The sequence below is a fragment of the Choristoneura fumiferana genome, chromosome 20, assembly GCF_025370935.1.
Source record: "Choristoneura fumiferana chromosome 20, NRCan_CFum_1, whole genome shotgun sequence".
Classification (NCBI taxonomy): Eukaryota; Metazoa; Arthropoda; class Insecta; order Lepidoptera; family Tortricidae; genus Choristoneura; species Choristoneura fumiferana.
The window spans coordinates 7,473,606-7,490,823 of record NC_133491.1 but is presented as its reverse complement, the minus strand read 5'-3'; the positions used below and the strand labels follow the sequence as shown (position 1 = coordinate 7,490,823).

Here is a 17,218-nt window from a genome sequence, read left to right as displayed (position 1 = left end):
CGGCCAATCAACGACCAGTGTCTACGCCATTTCTTGCACGATCAAGGTTTCTAAAGTCAGATACGTACATAAATACAAATTCTACCGCCTACCAATTATTGAGTTGAGTTTCATCCCGTGTTGTACATTAATGAAGTGTACATGCACAGAATCGATAACCAAATGGATCTCGATAATCAATTTATACAATTTTAAATCGATATCAGGTCATTCGTCATTTAGGGCGCACATCAGTTGGTTCAGTGTAGTTCAAATCAATAACCCACGCATGAACGGCGAATGCGGTGCTTAGACTTTTTAACACAATAAAGCTATAAGCTGATAATAAATAAACTTAAAGCCAACTACGTATATTATGTAAATAAATCAATCTGTAGTTACACGATCATAAAAGTATGTATAATGTATTATCAAATAGTACCCAAAAATTATGTTACATCAAATGACCATTTTGTATTTCGTCTATTATTTTTTTAAACTATTTATTTTGAGACGTTCCATTTAGATCAACCACAAACTAAATGAGGTAACTCGAAAAAAAAACTTTTTTTGTTGATGTTTTCTCATGTGCTTTTTCCCGCGATTGTACATAATTGCAGGTAGATAAAGGGTGTACGTGCTGCCAAGCGTGTTCACACTTCGCACACACGGAACACATAGTGGTAAACAAGGCGGGAACAATGGGGCTCACAGGCGAACAAGAGCCACTGTTTCTCGGAATAGCGAGCGCGGACCCATATATCAGGAGAACTGGTTAGGATCGCGAACACGCGAGGTTCTGTGTGGTTCTGTGAGCTTCAAGCTTAAGGTTCAGAAGGAAAATCGAAGTTCGTATCGTACCATCCCTCCCACTCTGGCATTAACTAATATGAGCGTCAATGGGACGGACGGCAAGATACGGAAGTTCGAATTTTGCACTTCATAGTGTAGGGCCTGGCAACAATTAAATGAACCTAGGTAGAATAACTCGTGTGTCCTGTACCTGTCGCAGACGCTGTGTGATATTCTGTTAGGAGTAAGTTAATAGACGTCAGAGTACTAATCACTAATTCCTCGGAACGTACTACAACTTAATAATGCATGTTCTGATAATTCGTGCACTTATTTCGTTATTAAGTAGGTAGTACATGAATTATCAGGGTGTGCATTATTAAGTCATAAAACTCGAGGCACATATTCCAGGACGCACATTAACCATACCACAATACCCCTTATTTTGAACTGATTTCTTCTGTCACGTGATAACTTCTTTTGTTCCTACCTACCCTAAATTAAAGTCATTGTTGGTGTCAATCTATTATTTTGTTTGTGTGAACTGATGTACATAGGTACTTAATTATTTAAGTAATGTGAATAAATAAATAACAGGCATTAATTAAAAACAGTGATCCAATGAATTAATTTTAATTTAAAACACCCTATTGACCATGAAGAAGTCAATGTCAGGAACTTAAGAAGTTACAATTTTATAAATAATGCAGGGTCAACAGGAAGGTACTATACTTTACTGTACCTACCAATATCTAAATACTATACTTTAGTAAGTCTGAAACAAAAATTAAGAGGTAACTTAATTTAGGTGCAATAACCGTACAATCTGTTAAAGTGGACAGATCAGATACAGACACACACACACACACGCACGCACGCACGCACACACGCACACACGCACACACACACACACAATTTTTTAAATGTAGTTTTAAGTGTAATTAACTTGTTTCTTGGCAATAATTTAGTTTTATTTATAATCTAATAATTCATTCCCTTGTGGCAAATTACGTAAATCACTTAATTCAACTTAATAGACCAAATAAATGACAAGTTTTCGTTTTTGATTGAAATATTTATATGGTGTTTTTGAATTTTTTTTATCATGCTGGTGACTGCTAAAATTAAAAAAATATTTTATTTTTTAAATATGTTTAATGAATTTAGCATTTATAACAAGCAACAACCAAACTGTCAATTGAGCTGTACTGACTAGTTTGGCTTATTGCCTCTCAAGCAAAGGGTTATGGGTTTGTGCCTGGGCTCGCACCTCTGCATTACCCTGAATTTTTGAGCAAAATGACATTTGAAATTACCATAAGCTTCACAGTGAAGGAAATAATCGTGAGGAAACTTGCACACATTTATGAAGAAATTCAATGGTGTGTGTGAAATTTTCAATCTGCACTGGGCTTGCATAAATATGTATGTTAGTCTGTAAGGTATTTATTGTATGGGCCAAGTTGCTCGAAATAAATGAATTTATTATTTGTATTTATTATTATAGGAACTACAGCCTAAGTCCTTTCATTCTGAGAGGAGGCCTGTTCCCAGCATTGGGACTTATACAGGCCAAGATAACGATGATAAAGTACCAATGAAATTAATTTCATAGTGACTACTATTACTAATACTATTACTGCTACTATACATTACTATTTTAATAGTAATTTATTTATCAGTGATCACAATCACTACACTAAAACCTATGATAATAAGCATCAGGCAATGTGTACAGAGAAATAAATGAGTTTGGCCTCATCTAAATTGCAACATGGCCATGGTTATGATTTGAAATTCATTGTGAGAATAATTTGCATTTTCGTTCGTACCAGACAATTGATGTTCATAACATTATAATCAAATGCTATTTTTGTAATGAAGTCATCCAAAGACTCCTTTGTCAGCTTGTGTATTCATTTATTCAGGTAAATTGTAGTATATATGGCCCATTTTGCTCAGTACTCGGTCTTGTATTTACAAACAAAGATAGCTGTCATTTACATAAAATGGAGCATGGAATTTACATGTGACTTAAGAGATTTATGAGTTTTTTAGACTCATTATGGTTTTTACATTATGCAGCTGTTGTTATGGATGCATGTAGATAAAGACCTTGTCACATAAATTTTACGTTAGTTGCGTTTACCCAATAGTTTGTCAATTGTACAGTACTATTATCTACACTATGGTTTAAGTAATTAACTAAAGATAAACAAATTACAGGGCATGTGCAGAACAGTCATTTGACAAATTGCCATGGGTACGTACACCTAATTTCTGTTAGTAATTTTGTTGAGTAACGAAAATAAGACAAATGGAATGAAAATAATATAATAACACATAATTGGTTTATAATTAGGCAAAGATGCTGGTCATAAAAACAAAATTAACTACAAAAATGTAAAGACTGACGAATTACAACTAAATGTTAGATTTGGAGTTGGATTTACTTTAAATCATTTTCTACATATGATACAGGTGCTAAATGCAAACTCATAGCATTATAAGTTCTAATTGTGAATTAAAGATAACAGAATTTTTAAATTCAAATTGAAAATCAAAATTCATAATTTTTAAATATAAGACTTTTCAATAAATCATTCAGTTTCATTTCATTATTTTTACAACCTTTTATGTAACTTGAAATGTTCTTATGAAAATGCAATAAATTTAAAAACAACATATTGTTGTCTACAATGTGTTTACCTACAACTCAAAAAAAAAAAAATAGGTACTTGTTTCTTATTGATTTGTAGACCTTACACTAATTGATGAAGTTTTTATATCTATTTTGCTGTTGATTATAAGATTTGGTTTGATAAGTACCTATGAGTAATAAGTTCCATTCCAATTAGAAATAAGGAAAATACAGAATAGTGAAAGATAACATAAGGTACCTACTACGACTTAATAAACAACACAGTACAGTATGCTTCTGTTACCATAAACTTTGTTTTGATGATGATATCAAGATGATCTTGTTCTCAAGTGTTTCTATCTGGCATTCATGGCATCTATCCCCCCTACTAACAGACATCACTTTGTTTTACCCAATTGGTTTAAAACTAAAATACCCTCTAAATTTTTTTCTAGACTGCAATCAGTAATTAATTACCTAGTAAGTACCAATTGGACTACATACAGAACCTATTTACTTTCAAACTAGAAAACTAAAACATTATGTAAAGTACCTCTGATACAATTTAACTTGAACGAGTTCTCAAGCAGAAGGTTTAGCCTAGCAGGTAAACGAGTCTGTTATGTTAAGGCAATTGTATACATTTGTGTGGGCTAACACCATGACTTGCGTAGGTATAAAAGTTTCGTAAACCTACCAACACATTTCTTGTGAGAATTCTTCACGCAAATCACTAAATAAGCACGGAGTAACTTGAAAATTGCATGCGAAAGTCAAGTCCGTGAAAAAATAAAGTTACGAAACAAGAAACTTGGTTCTTACCATAAACGCTATGTGGGTGAAGTCGCAACAAAATTCAAGTTCCAATAATCCACTGTGAGCCCGTGAATGAAGCCCATTCTCCGCCAGTTTCCAGTTTAGAACATTGTTTAATTCATCACTACGCTTTTTGTTTCGTTAACTTGTCCCGATCACTGTTTATGTTTTGTTGACACAAAAACGAGGTTGGGTTGTTGCCGTTTGCTCTTCTAACATCTGGACTTTACTTGACAGATTTCACTTTGAACGATGCAACAAGTAACTTATAATTTTTTCACTGCATCTAAACACCGGATAACAAGTCTTTGATGCTAAAAATACAGTAAGCAAGAGTTATACACTTGTATTTAAAAGCACTGCACAAGCAAAAGCAGCAAGTGGTTGGTCGGAATAAAAAACTAACAAAAGCAACGACCGCCGCCACGCAGAAGTGTGCGTGAATGCGCGCGCGCTACTTGCTACTTGTCGCTTCGCTCGCCCGCCGTGATAAATGTTGCCAGTAAATATGCGAAAAGCTCGCATCGCAAGTACGTAACCAGTGAACTTTGCTCACCCGCGAGTCCGCGAGTTCCGCGACGATAGCTGGGCGGTTTCAGAAAAAGTTGTTGGAATGACTTTTTTTTTTTTTGGATGTTATTTCGTTTTCCTACTCAGAATCAGGAGCATTTTCGATTGTAATAGGAAAAACGTGTCCCAGGTTTTACATATAATTTTGTGTTATCTATTACACTACCGCCATAGAAACGTGTATGAAAACGGTAATGTAATGGAATAAAATAAATATCTCAGGACCTACTTAGGACACTTTTTTTCTCCCATTTTTTTTGTTTTTTTTTTATTGTTTCGTAAATAACTTTCGGTTTATCTAAAACTTCAAGGGCACAACTGCCCGAGATATTCAAACGTATTAAAGCAAAGCAAGCATTTGGCTGTGGGAAAAAATTAGAAGGCATAACTTTTTACGTATGCCCTTTAATTAAAAAGACAGTTAAAAAGACTCATTTCAATGATATTCTGATATTAAGAATATAGGGCACTAGCACTATGTAGGCTAAATGTGCCTTTTTTAATATTAATTTCTTAATTTAAAATGGAAAGGCATAAATTATAGAAAATATACCTATTTTTCCTAACATTGTATCCACTTGTCTAAAATATTCAAATGAAAAGACACATTTGGTTAGTTAAGCATATACTACGTTGCAAGACTATTTTTACTAACTTAATTCATTTAATTAAAATCAAAACATATGATTTATTAAAAAATAATTAATCAAAATAAAAAGTATGCATATAGTAACATATAATTATTGATAACGTATATATTTTCAACTAAAAATTTATAAAAAGAACAAAAAAACTTTCAACATTTATTTTCTCGAGTTTAACAAAATGTTGGATGTGCCCTTTTGCGTTTCGACGGCAGCATAACTTTTTGTTATTAATTAAAAACCAACCTCTGGCTTTTTTGTAGTTATCATCGTCATCAGAACCTTTAAAATGCATTAAATTGTTTTTATATCTGAAACATTTTTGGAATACAATTCAAATTACAAGTGCATTAATTATGTTAATAATTGTTCCACTTGTTTAAATGTGTTTCTTTCTTTTTTCAAAGGCAGCCTAGCGATAAGGCCGCCTAATTCTTACCATTTACATTTTGATAAAGTACAGTCAGCATCAGAAGTAGAGGATCACTTTTTTACTCTGTCGCATTGACATATTGACAATCTTGCATGGCGTTTAGTACGTGGCTGTAAAACGACAAAGTACGAAAGTGTACAGCTACTTTTGATGCTGACTGTACAAGGACTATTGCTCTGAACTGTTTATTATGTGGTGAACAGTAAAAAAACCTATTGTACCACCACCACAGTAGTAAGCAATACAGAAAATACGGACACGGAGAGAAAATAACAATATAAAAATCAAACACCACACAACAATATCAATACAAATAACAATATATAAAAAGTAAAAAAATAATAATGCTTACCATTAGGTGGCGGTGGCAATACTATTTTTAATAAAAAAACTGACCATACATAAAAATACACAACATAATAAAATCACCAGGAAACTCAAGTACTTAAAAAAAAATTAAAATTAACAATGCAGGAAGTCGATGATTGTTATTTTAATTTTTACATAAAACAGTCACATTTAAATTAACAAGATTTCTCTCTAAAGTATGGGGACAATATGAAAAGTAGCAACACTGCGGACTCAATGTGTGTACTGGATGAAGACTATGAAGACTGCCTAAATGAGGTGTGCACCATTTCAGAAGCTGGAAAGCTGAACACGGAACAGAAATTGCGCATCAGCAATTTATGTCGAAAAGTAGGTCATGGAACATCTCAAATGGCAGTGGCGTACCAGTCCATAAAGCAGAAAGCCGTGCAAGCTTATTCATCTGTCCAGACCTTACAGGGAGACCTTAAACTTCACAACAGCTCCAGACCTCAAGCTGGTATTATTCAAGAGTCAGCAAAACCATCCCGAAGGGGACTTCTTTTGCTGATATGGTGAAAAGAAGTCTAATAATTTCATACAGCCAGAACGTGATAACTCTGTGACATCTATCCCAACGACAAATTGAAATCCAGCGATGAGACGAAATCTCTTGTCCAAAAACTGATTAACCCCGAACAGATGAAGCTGCACGTTAAAGGTTTGCGCAAGAATCGGAATGTTGGCGTCGTAATTAGCACAGAAACAGGCGATATCGAGAAATTAAAACAATCCGCCCAGATAAAAAACTCAGGCCTTACGATCGATGAAACGCAGAAAACGTAGGCCTAGAAATAAGTTATAGGAGTGCCCACATCCATGCTTGAAATCGAAGTCATTTCCTGTTTGTACCACCAAAACTTAGCCGATAATCCTCAATGTGATAGTTACGATACGTTTTTCGACACCATTAAGATCAGCCACAAGTCGGGAAAAAAGGACTCTGAAACTTGTAATTATATTATAGAAGTGCTGCTGCTATACGTTAAAGCCCTAATTACTAAAGACAAAGTGTTTATTAATTGGTCATCTTGCCCTGTTAGAGACTTCACTTTGGTCACTAGATGTTATAAGTGTCAACAATATGGTCAATGCTGCCAAGTTTTGCCGGGAGTCAACGGTCACTGCGGCCACTGTGGCGAACAAGCCACACCATAAAAGAATGTCAAAAAAAGACAGACGATGCCAAGTGCGCTACTTGCTTGCGTTTTAAAAAACCAAGCAACCATATCACAGGTGATGCTGTCTGTCCGGCAAAAGTTATGGCTGAAAAAAGATACATCAGTACAATTGATTACGAAGGCAACTCATCACCACAATCTGTATCACAATAAATTTTCAGAATCATAATTTAAACTTCATTTTAGTATACATACTGTTAATTTTCTAGTATAGTGTACAATGTAAAGTAGACAATGGCCACATTGTTGACCTAATAACATAAATTGTAAATTTCTACTTAAGTTAAGCACAGTTGCAATTTTTTACGTTAGGCACATATAATGTATTATCTTAGTCAGCAAACTTCGATTCGGCTTTGTCACAGTTAAAAATTGCACTGACGATGTGGCTTATTTAGATCATAGCACTATACTTAAATTCAATTGATTTATTTATACCTTTTTATTATTTTCACTTCACTTAATGTCCGTATAATTTCATAATATCTATTTGCACTGTTAAGCTTAGATAAATTATTTTTAATTTAATTTTCTACTAGCGCTTTAAGCCTGCGATACAGAGTTTTCTAGTAACTCTAGTGCAGGATAATGTGTTACATAGAACTTTGTAAAACATTGTATTTATTGTTATTTTGTACTGCAAATTATTGAATAAAATATCTTATCTTATCTTATCTTATCTTAATGTCAGGCTTTGATTGCGTACGTACGCGGACGTAATCGCACACATTAAAAGTAGACTTCCCATTGGCTAAGAACTTGGTGGCGTTTTACCTCAGCCGCGTACAAACGTCCTTGCGGCCACCGACCGCTGCGAAGCCTACATAGTTATAGCTATACGAGTAGTCTATAGTTATAATATATCTATCTAAGCTATTAGATAAGTATGAGACGGTATGATTTTTTTTTTACACTTACACTGCATAATAGTTTCAGTACCTAGGTAAGGTACCTAAAAGTTGTAGATAAGACACACTGCTTTATCTATACTAAGTACAACGTATTTACACAAATATTTTATGAAGTATTTTATACCTACTCGTAATCGGATATCCGTTCAAGAGAAGAGAAGTAGGAAATACCTAAAGTAGGTAAGTGGTAAGTGATATGTCAAACCATTAAATAGGTAAGTAAAATTTTCTAATAAATCATCATAAAAAAATAGTTTATGAAAATCTCAGTTAGCCATCTCTCCCAAAATGCCTGGGTGTGATGGCCATAGCAATAGGAGTAAGATGATCATATGATAATTCTAGTTTAGCATAGTTTTATTTTTTACAGTAAGTACATTGGGAACAGCCAAATTCAAATTACAATGCAATTTTGTGTTGAAGTTAGCCCGGGACTCGACTGAATGTGGAGAGCTGGGGCTGGGACCTAGCTTGCGCTGGCCCCCTACCTGCCGCCTGAGGGCTACACTTCTTCTTGGTCGTCACACTCTTGGCAGAGTGGTCGTGGTCGTCACATTAGGGGTGGTGGCAAGCTTTACAATCCGTCGTTAACTTGGTCCGTCCAACGTATGGGTGACCTACCGCGTGCTCTCGTGCCTTCAACCTTCCCTTGAACCACAAGCCGTTCCACAGATGTGTCCTCTCGATGTGTGATATGGCCAAAGTAAGAAAGTGAGATTGCTATATTGGAAGATGGAAGAAAGACGCTGTTTGATGCCGAGTTCTTGGAGGATTGAGACATTGGTTCGGAATTGCGTCCAGGATATGCGAAGCATTCTTCTCCAGCAGCACATTTCTAAAGCGTCATCTTCTTCTTAGGGCTACACTACGACATTCAAAAATCGAAGTTCATATCGTAGCGTCCCTCTCTCTCTCGTATTAAATCATATAAGCATCAGTGGGACAGCAAGATACAAAGTTCAAATTTTGTACATACGTAGTATAAAGCCTAGCCTGGCTTGCCGCGAGTCCCGCAAGCCACAGGCCGTATTTACTAACTAAAGCTCAGTTTACACCTGCAAGAAAACTCGTGCTAGTTACAGTACATTGCGGCGCTCGATTAACTACTTGAGAACCCTCTACTTTAGGGGTCCACAATGTAAAGCTACTTGCATGATTTTTCTTACAGATCTAACTAAACTATTATTATTTATTCTGTACTAAACAAGAGATGAGCTTGTCACGCGAACTCTCGTGAGCGTGATGGCAGTCATCATCTTTTTTTGCCTTTATCTCACACCGTGTGACAGAAAGAAGCGGAGAAACGAGTGCGTTAGACAATTAGACTTCTGGAGTCCGGGTTACAACCATTACCTATACTATCTGCTATATGACCACTCCGACACTGGTATCTCATAATTTGTGAGAATAATCAATAAAAAATGTCCTGTAATGAGACCCTACGTATGACGGTATGATTGACATTATCCTTAGATGTTTTCACAGCCGCCCACGATTCAATCAAGTGGTGCGACTGCAACTGTACAAAAGAATCTAATAAAATAATATTCCCAACCTTTCCATTCAACTGACATTCAAATATTTATTAATCGTCCATTACTTTTAAATACCGATTGCATAATTTAAATAATATTGTCACGTGGGAGCAGCTACGGCCTGCGAATATGCTTACAATATCTTAAGCCAAGTTTAGACCGAAGAAAATATCGTTCAGGTTGTATCAAAATCAAAATCAAATTCGTGCTCTTCGTCATCACACTCTTGAGTGGCAGAGTGGTCGTGGGCGTCGCATCAGGGGCACTTTAGAAATGTAATGCTAGAGATGACATTTTGGCATAACCTGGACGCAATTCCGGACCAACGTGTCAATCCTCAAAGATCTCGGTATCATAAAGCATCTTTCGTAACCGCCGTGTAATGCAACTTACCTTAGTACGCGATTATTCTGTCCTGTAAAGGTTGACTGGTAGAGATCACTTAAAGGGATAAGTCCGCCTGTGTACAAGTATCTTAAAGTTTGTCAATTGTATTTTGTTAATTTTCTTTTGTACAATAAAGAGTTTATATACATACATTATTCTTGCAGATCTAAACTATGCTTTACAATACCTACGCGCAACTGTATAAATTATAGTCATGATCACTGATTATCCCTTATTTGAAATCCATATTATATACATTTGCATAAAATTTATTAAGTATATTCACCATTTTTGTGAACACATGTTTACGATACTATATGTATGTTAAATAAACAACATAATGTGCGAAAACTGCCACAAACTTGTATTCTGAGTTGTTTTTTTAGCCTATAGATATCTCACATAATCATGCGTAGAATGCGTAGTAAAATAAATTATAATCAATAAATTAATTAACGCCTCTAGATTCTCGGTTTAAATGCCATTCATACGTTGACGATCAATATTAAAAGGACACCTATTGTTCTGAAGTTCAAACAAAAAGTTATTTTTGCTTGGTAGAAGATACCTTTTTCAAAAAATTATGAGTACTAATTAGATCGGGTTACTTTAGCCCTAACAAAGGGTAACTTTGGCCATTCCAGGTTTTATTATTGCATTGAAATTATGACACATTGCAACATGTTTAGTTTTAGTTGACCACCCAAGCTTTAGTGTTTTGTTTAGACCATTCTATCCTGTGGTTTTCATATAGGCCAAAATTACCCTTTATTGGGTTAAACAAAGTACTCCGTCCTTACGGTAACCTTACCTAGGTACTTACCCACATAATTTAAAATTGATAGAATTGAACTCGATGAAATTTGGAAAAGCGCTTTGCCAATTTCTATTTCCATTCTAATTTCTTTTTCTATTCGCATTTAGTAAGCGAATTCATTTGTGGCAACTAGGTATGTATTTATATATTTTTTTCGATATAAACAATTATATTATGTAGAAGCAATTACCAGACGGCGTGTGATGTGAAGGCCTAGGGTTATCACGCGGACAAAGTGTAAACATGATCACCGCTCAGTTTGGCGCTGATATAACGACCTCGGACTGCTTTAGTTGAGCTTAGGACACTTCAGCCAATTAGAAACAGCCGTAGATGTTCTCTATGTAACAGGCAGTCACTAAAGCCATAAAAAGAGCCGAGCCAGACGAAGTGTTTTCATGAGTTTTGTTGGTTAAAACGAATTACCGAATATAACGCATAAAATAAACGAATATAACGCTAACATTGTCTTTTTCTTTGTGCCTGTTTCTTTCTTCTTTTTTAATCAACTTCTAGACCACACGTTGTTAAAGTTGGCGTTAACGCCTCCTCGTGGGCGTTGATATCTTTCAGGCTGTGCTTTCAGGGGAGCAGTGTCAGTAGAAAATGCTGAGATCACTAGACGTTGTTACTTAGCTCGTAAAAGCAAAGGGGGAGCTTTAAAAAAATCTCAAAGTGGACGGTAGGCGAAATAATATTGAGAATCTTGTTTTATATATAAATACTGATGCTTAGCATAGCTTGGTAGCACTTCCTGAGAAAACATGGAAAAACTACTATTTTTTTTTAATTCCGTTTTAGAATAATCATGTCTTACATAGTTGTATTTATTTTATTACATAGTTGTAAAAGATGATCTCGCAAAGATCATGATACGCTTCTTTCAGACAAAACGAGACAGTTTTATTCCAAAGTGTAAATACTACACATTAAGTACATTTTGTCTGCATAAATTTATTGTGGGTACTGATTTGTGTGTGCAATTAAGAATAATTATATGTATTGTTGTATTGTATCGTACTAAATACGCTAAATGTGACATTTGAAAAGCATTATCTATAAAGTCGGTGATCTAACAATGACGCAGAGAGCACAAGGTCATTCTCATCACCAGATTAGATAAGTAATCCGAAACCACGCCGAGGATTATAGTTCCCAATCTTTAGCGGCCTTGGTTGAGATTTAACCGTGAAATACTCTATGGATACATTTTGACCGTAGTTATAAATCAGGCTTAGCTATAACGTTCGAACTTATTCTTCTCGAAAATTATAGCTCTACAAATGTAAACAAATGCAGGTAGAGCAACATTTGCGGGTGGTAGGTATTTTCGGAGGGCACGATAAAGTTGACATAAAATTTAGAAGTACGAAAATGTTTTTCATATAATCGTAAACCATAAAATCACTAATGGTAATTAAAGTGAACTAAAACAATAACTTTGCTCACCCGCGACCTTATGATAGCTACGTTTATGCAAGATTATGCGTGTTCATGCAGTTCCTCTACCTGTGGTAAGAACACACACAAATCGCACAAAACCAGCTATCACCACCACCAAACTACACTGACGTGTTTCGAAATCAACCAGAGCTAATCTTCAGAGCAACACAACCGTACACCCATGCTACCATGCACTACGTAGTATGTATGTACCATGTATGTGTACCATATACCATAATTATCCATAAAGTTATTCAACATAAGTAACCAGTTAGGTTCTAGGTTAGATAAGAACTTTGATTACAATAAATACGAGTGGTTATCAAAAATTAGGTTAAGTTCAGCAATGTGATCCCAATAGATATACAAAAATCGCCACCAAAAGATTAGCTTCAAGCGGTAGAGACCCTAAATATTTGATGTTAATTTCAATTTGACACCTCTACGTGTTCCTTAGAAAAATGGTCTTGATAAACTGACAGATAGACAGAAAACCAAATGATCCTTTAGTTTTTCCTTTAGAGGTACGGAACTTTAAAAAGTAGAGCAACATTTTGAACATTATCATTCCCACATTATTTACGCAGTTTAATTAAAGATTAAGCCTGATGACTTTTACCGTGCTTTCTGTCCTTGCAACTGGTTTGATTTGAGGTGTTACCTGCCGGAAGTCCGCATTAACCGCTGAAATGGCAAGTTAATTGCCTTTAATTAACGTTCCGCTGTTTACAAACCTCGCGAGAGCTCCGGACAAATTGGGTGCAGTCCGATGCAGTTTTGCGGGTGCATTCAACTCTGCAGCCGTGGTGGTCTATAATGACTTGACCTAAGAACTCTCGAGCAGATTATCGAGGGTTCAAACCCGAGGTCGCCTCTCTGAGTTTTTCGAAATTCAGGTGCGAAATTACGTTCGAAATTTTACCACAAGCTTATGGTGATTGGTGAAGGTAGTAAGCATCTTGATGGAGATTCCCACACGAGTAGGTAAGTATACGAAGTAATTTAATGGTGTATGTGAAGTTCACATTCAGCACTAGGCCCGCGTGGGAACTACGGCCCAGCCCTACAGATATATAAAATGGAATGATGATTCAACCCTGCTGGACGAGTTGTTTAATTTAATAATCATTGCAAAAGGGCTTAAACGTAGAGCCTCCTGTAGGTTATCCTAGCATGAAGGTCAGAGGTCTTACCTGATCACTCCTAAGAAGCCTATTTAACTTAGCTTTATATATTTTTAAATAATAATAAGCAGCTTATTAAATCAATATTATTATTATTATTCCTAGATTAATCAGTGAGTAACCACACGTATAGGTTGATTCCCACGAGCCGACACGAATTAATTGAACGAAAGTAATGTCACTTGTCACTGTGCGAGTGCGTTTCTTACAAAGGCTTAATAATACTTTGTAAGCAATAATTCTTATAACACGATTATCACTTGAATCAACCTGTATTTTAGCTCTTGTACCTACATGCGGTACATTTCATGTAGTAACGAATAATAGTAGGTACTTACTGCTTTCTTTATTATACTAAATTCGACAAACGGGCATGAGTTCATAAGGTTCACCTCATATTTAACCCCCGACGCAAATAGAGGGGTGTTATAAGTTTGACCCCTATGTGTCTGTCTGTGGCACCGTAGCTCTTAAACTGGTGGGCCGATTTGAATGCGGTTATCTGAAAGCAGATTTTCTAGCGCTGGTTTTTAGATATTTTTTATCAAAATCTATTCAGCCGTTTTTGAGATATTGAACTTTGAAGTGACAAAGTCGGGGGTTTTCCAACTTTTTTAAGTGATCAGCGTAACTATAACCAATTGACACCTATACAGCACCATTGGGGCTGCTCGTACGCTGCCGGCCTGACTCGTACGGTCGTAATGCGGCTGTGGTTATATTATAACGGTGGGTATTTTCTCGCTGCGGCCGATATTAGCTACTCTGGCCCTACTACGAAGTGCAAAACTCGAAATTCGTATGATGCCGTCCCGCTGACGCTTATGTCATTTAACACGCGAGTGAAAGAGACGGTGCGATACGAACTTCGATTCTCGAGTTTCGTAGTGGCCCCTCTGCTTTTATTTTCAGAAAATAACTTGATCATTTTAGGAATGACCCAATGGCGGTATTTTAGCATGAAAATTTCTACGGGAGCTTTTCATTCCATAACTATAAGTAAGCAAACAACAAGAGTTGTACCAATACAGGTTCGTATGTAACACTTGGTAGAACCCTGTCGCAGAGAGCCTCATCTGCGGCATATGCTGACTGCAACACCGAGTGTTATGCACAAACTTGTCAAGATTGGTTTACCTTACCCCCACATGATTATGAACTATCTCTTGTGGTTGTCACGATATTTTTTGTTTATAAACCAAAAACTCACCTCGTGTCTCATTTCATGTCTCCAGTGACCTTTTCCTCTATTTTTTGTTAATTGTTTGGTGCGATGAAATACACACTTTTTTAAAAACTGGTTGGTTGGTTCTCTAATGTGGTCACTTTTATAACGTCGTAAACTTTTAGTATTGTCATTTCATTCTTATTAGTACTTATTGATTACTTGCGATAATTTTAGCCGCCGGTTTTTTTTAAACGTGAATTAACAAAGCAAAGCCTTAATGACTCTATTTTATTAGGAATAATCTCAAATTACAACATCACCTCTTTACCAAGTCTCTTTTCTGCATCCCAGGTACTGCTGTGGTGCTCAATAAATAGTCATTGTATTGTGTCACCACCAGGATATAAGAACTGCCTAGTCAAATTTCACTAGCATCAGGAAAGAACGCTGAAAAAAATACTAAATGGTCGTCCACTAATATTAGGATACCATAATGCTATAGAAAATAAAACACAGAAAACAAAACCAACTACCCATTTTTTTTAGTAGCCGGGCTTTGACGAGACAGTGGGAAGAATATTTATTACCAGATTTTATTTTATTTTCGATGTTTGTTCGTTTGTTTTTTTGCTAATAATAGATTTTGCAAGTCGAGTTTCACTCATTTCTAGTAATTGGATTGACTTTTTGGTACGGATAGGTACCTATGTTTTAATTTGGATGATAATTTGAAATCCCGTTAGCAAAATACATATGCTCGAAAAACATGTAACGAACCCCCCCAATAAAACTTTTTGCCCCTTTCAATTAATCTAAACTCTACTAAGCTCAAAGCTAAACCTACCTAAAAGTCAAAACTCCTGACTCTGAATCTAACTGTTACTTAAATCAAAAGCTCCTAAGCTCAAAGCTATGACCTACCTATGAGCAGCCTACTAGAACTTATGAGTCCTACTGAGATGTCTGAAACCTACTATATGATAGCGTGATGATGTGAATTGGCCATGTGATCATCTAGTGGTTGTCTAGTGCCTAAATAAAATGATTGACCCTTCGTTGTGTCCGTCCTAGGTAACCCATACGGTACTTTTAGTGAAAAGTAAAGATTAGTTGGTCTGAATTTAAGCTACAACTAATTATCTACCTACCTATAACGCAGCTAAGAACACATTACTAGAAAATAACTAATTTGACTAGGAATATAGAATGGTGTAGTGTGTTATGGAATGTTGTTAGGGGAACAGGGGCAAGTTGTATCCATGACTACTTGAGAGGAACAAGTATAGCTATAAAGTATGACCTTCTGAAATAAAGCGCATTAATAAATGCTTATGGTAGAACATAGTAAAATATCTAAGATTTAAGGAGATTAACCTAGTGATTATATAGGTCTGTGAAGTTTATTAAAATCATGACTTTTAAAACACTTAGCTATAATAACAAACCAAGATTTCTAAAATGCTAAGAAGGGAAGAACACAGGATTAGTAAAAACACAGTGTAAAATAAAAACAGTAAAATAAGCCAAATGAAAACAGTTTAATAAAACACAAACAAAATGAGAATAAAATAATGTTTCCTTTTGCTATAGTATAATGGGGATATACAGAATACTACCCACACTATAAGGATATTATGTGAGCGATAGGTAGAACAGGAATATGGTACTATAAGTTTTCCATTTTACTTCAGCAATTGGAAATAAGCACACAGAATTAAATGGATTAGTTAAGTAAATAAAGAGCATTCTAGGGCTCAAATGCAGGATAATAAAGTTGTATATAGGTAATATACTTATGTGTCCACCAGGTGATAAAATTCATGGTCGGTATATACAAGTCAATTAGAAATAGCATTTGGGTTTTTCTTCCTATAATATAATGGTATGGCAAAAGTACTCTTGCTATAAATAGTTTATTTAATTGATAAATTAACCATAAGAATTTATATGATTTCTATTTAATAATAAAAGCTCACAACAACATTCCAGTGATTAGTTAGTCAATAGTATACAGCAAATTCTCATCCGCCTACCAGTTCTAATTTTTAGCTTTGTTAGTTCCACAATGGTGGAATTCTGGACTCAAGTGCAAGCTAAAATGTTGTACCTAGGTAAGGTATATAATCACAAGCGATAATGCTTGAGAGTTGTTTGTAGATGAAATATATTTTTCTTTGCTATAATATATTAATGTACTAGGTGTTAGGTTTACTCTTACTATAGCTTGTATTTGAATTGATTGAATACTCATGAAGGATTATAGGATTTATTTGGAAATATTCTACATCACCAATTTCAACGATTAATTATAAGCTTGAGGTTAATGTAGAAGGGGTTAATATATATAT

The 17,218-nt window shown here is 35.4% G+C and overlaps 1 protein-coding gene and 1 pseudogene across 1 annotated transcript in view; one reads left to right on the top strand and one right to left on the bottom strand.

The window, feature by feature from the left end:
* The window catches only part of LOC141438929 (semaphorin 5c-like), a 68,851-nt gene extending 64,163 nt beyond the window's left edge, over positions 1 to 4,688 (bottom strand). Inside the window, 1 exon segment of the mRNA XM_074103005.1 lies at positions 4,235 to 4,688. The gene's annotated coding sequence lies outside the window, so the exon portion shown is untranslated.
* A 1,754-nt stretch (positions 4,689 to 6,442) lies between these two features.
* On the top strand, positions 6,443 to 8,099 carry LOC141439210 (uncharacterized; annotated as a pseudogene).
* Positions 8,100 to 17,218: the final 9,119 nt, after the last annotated feature.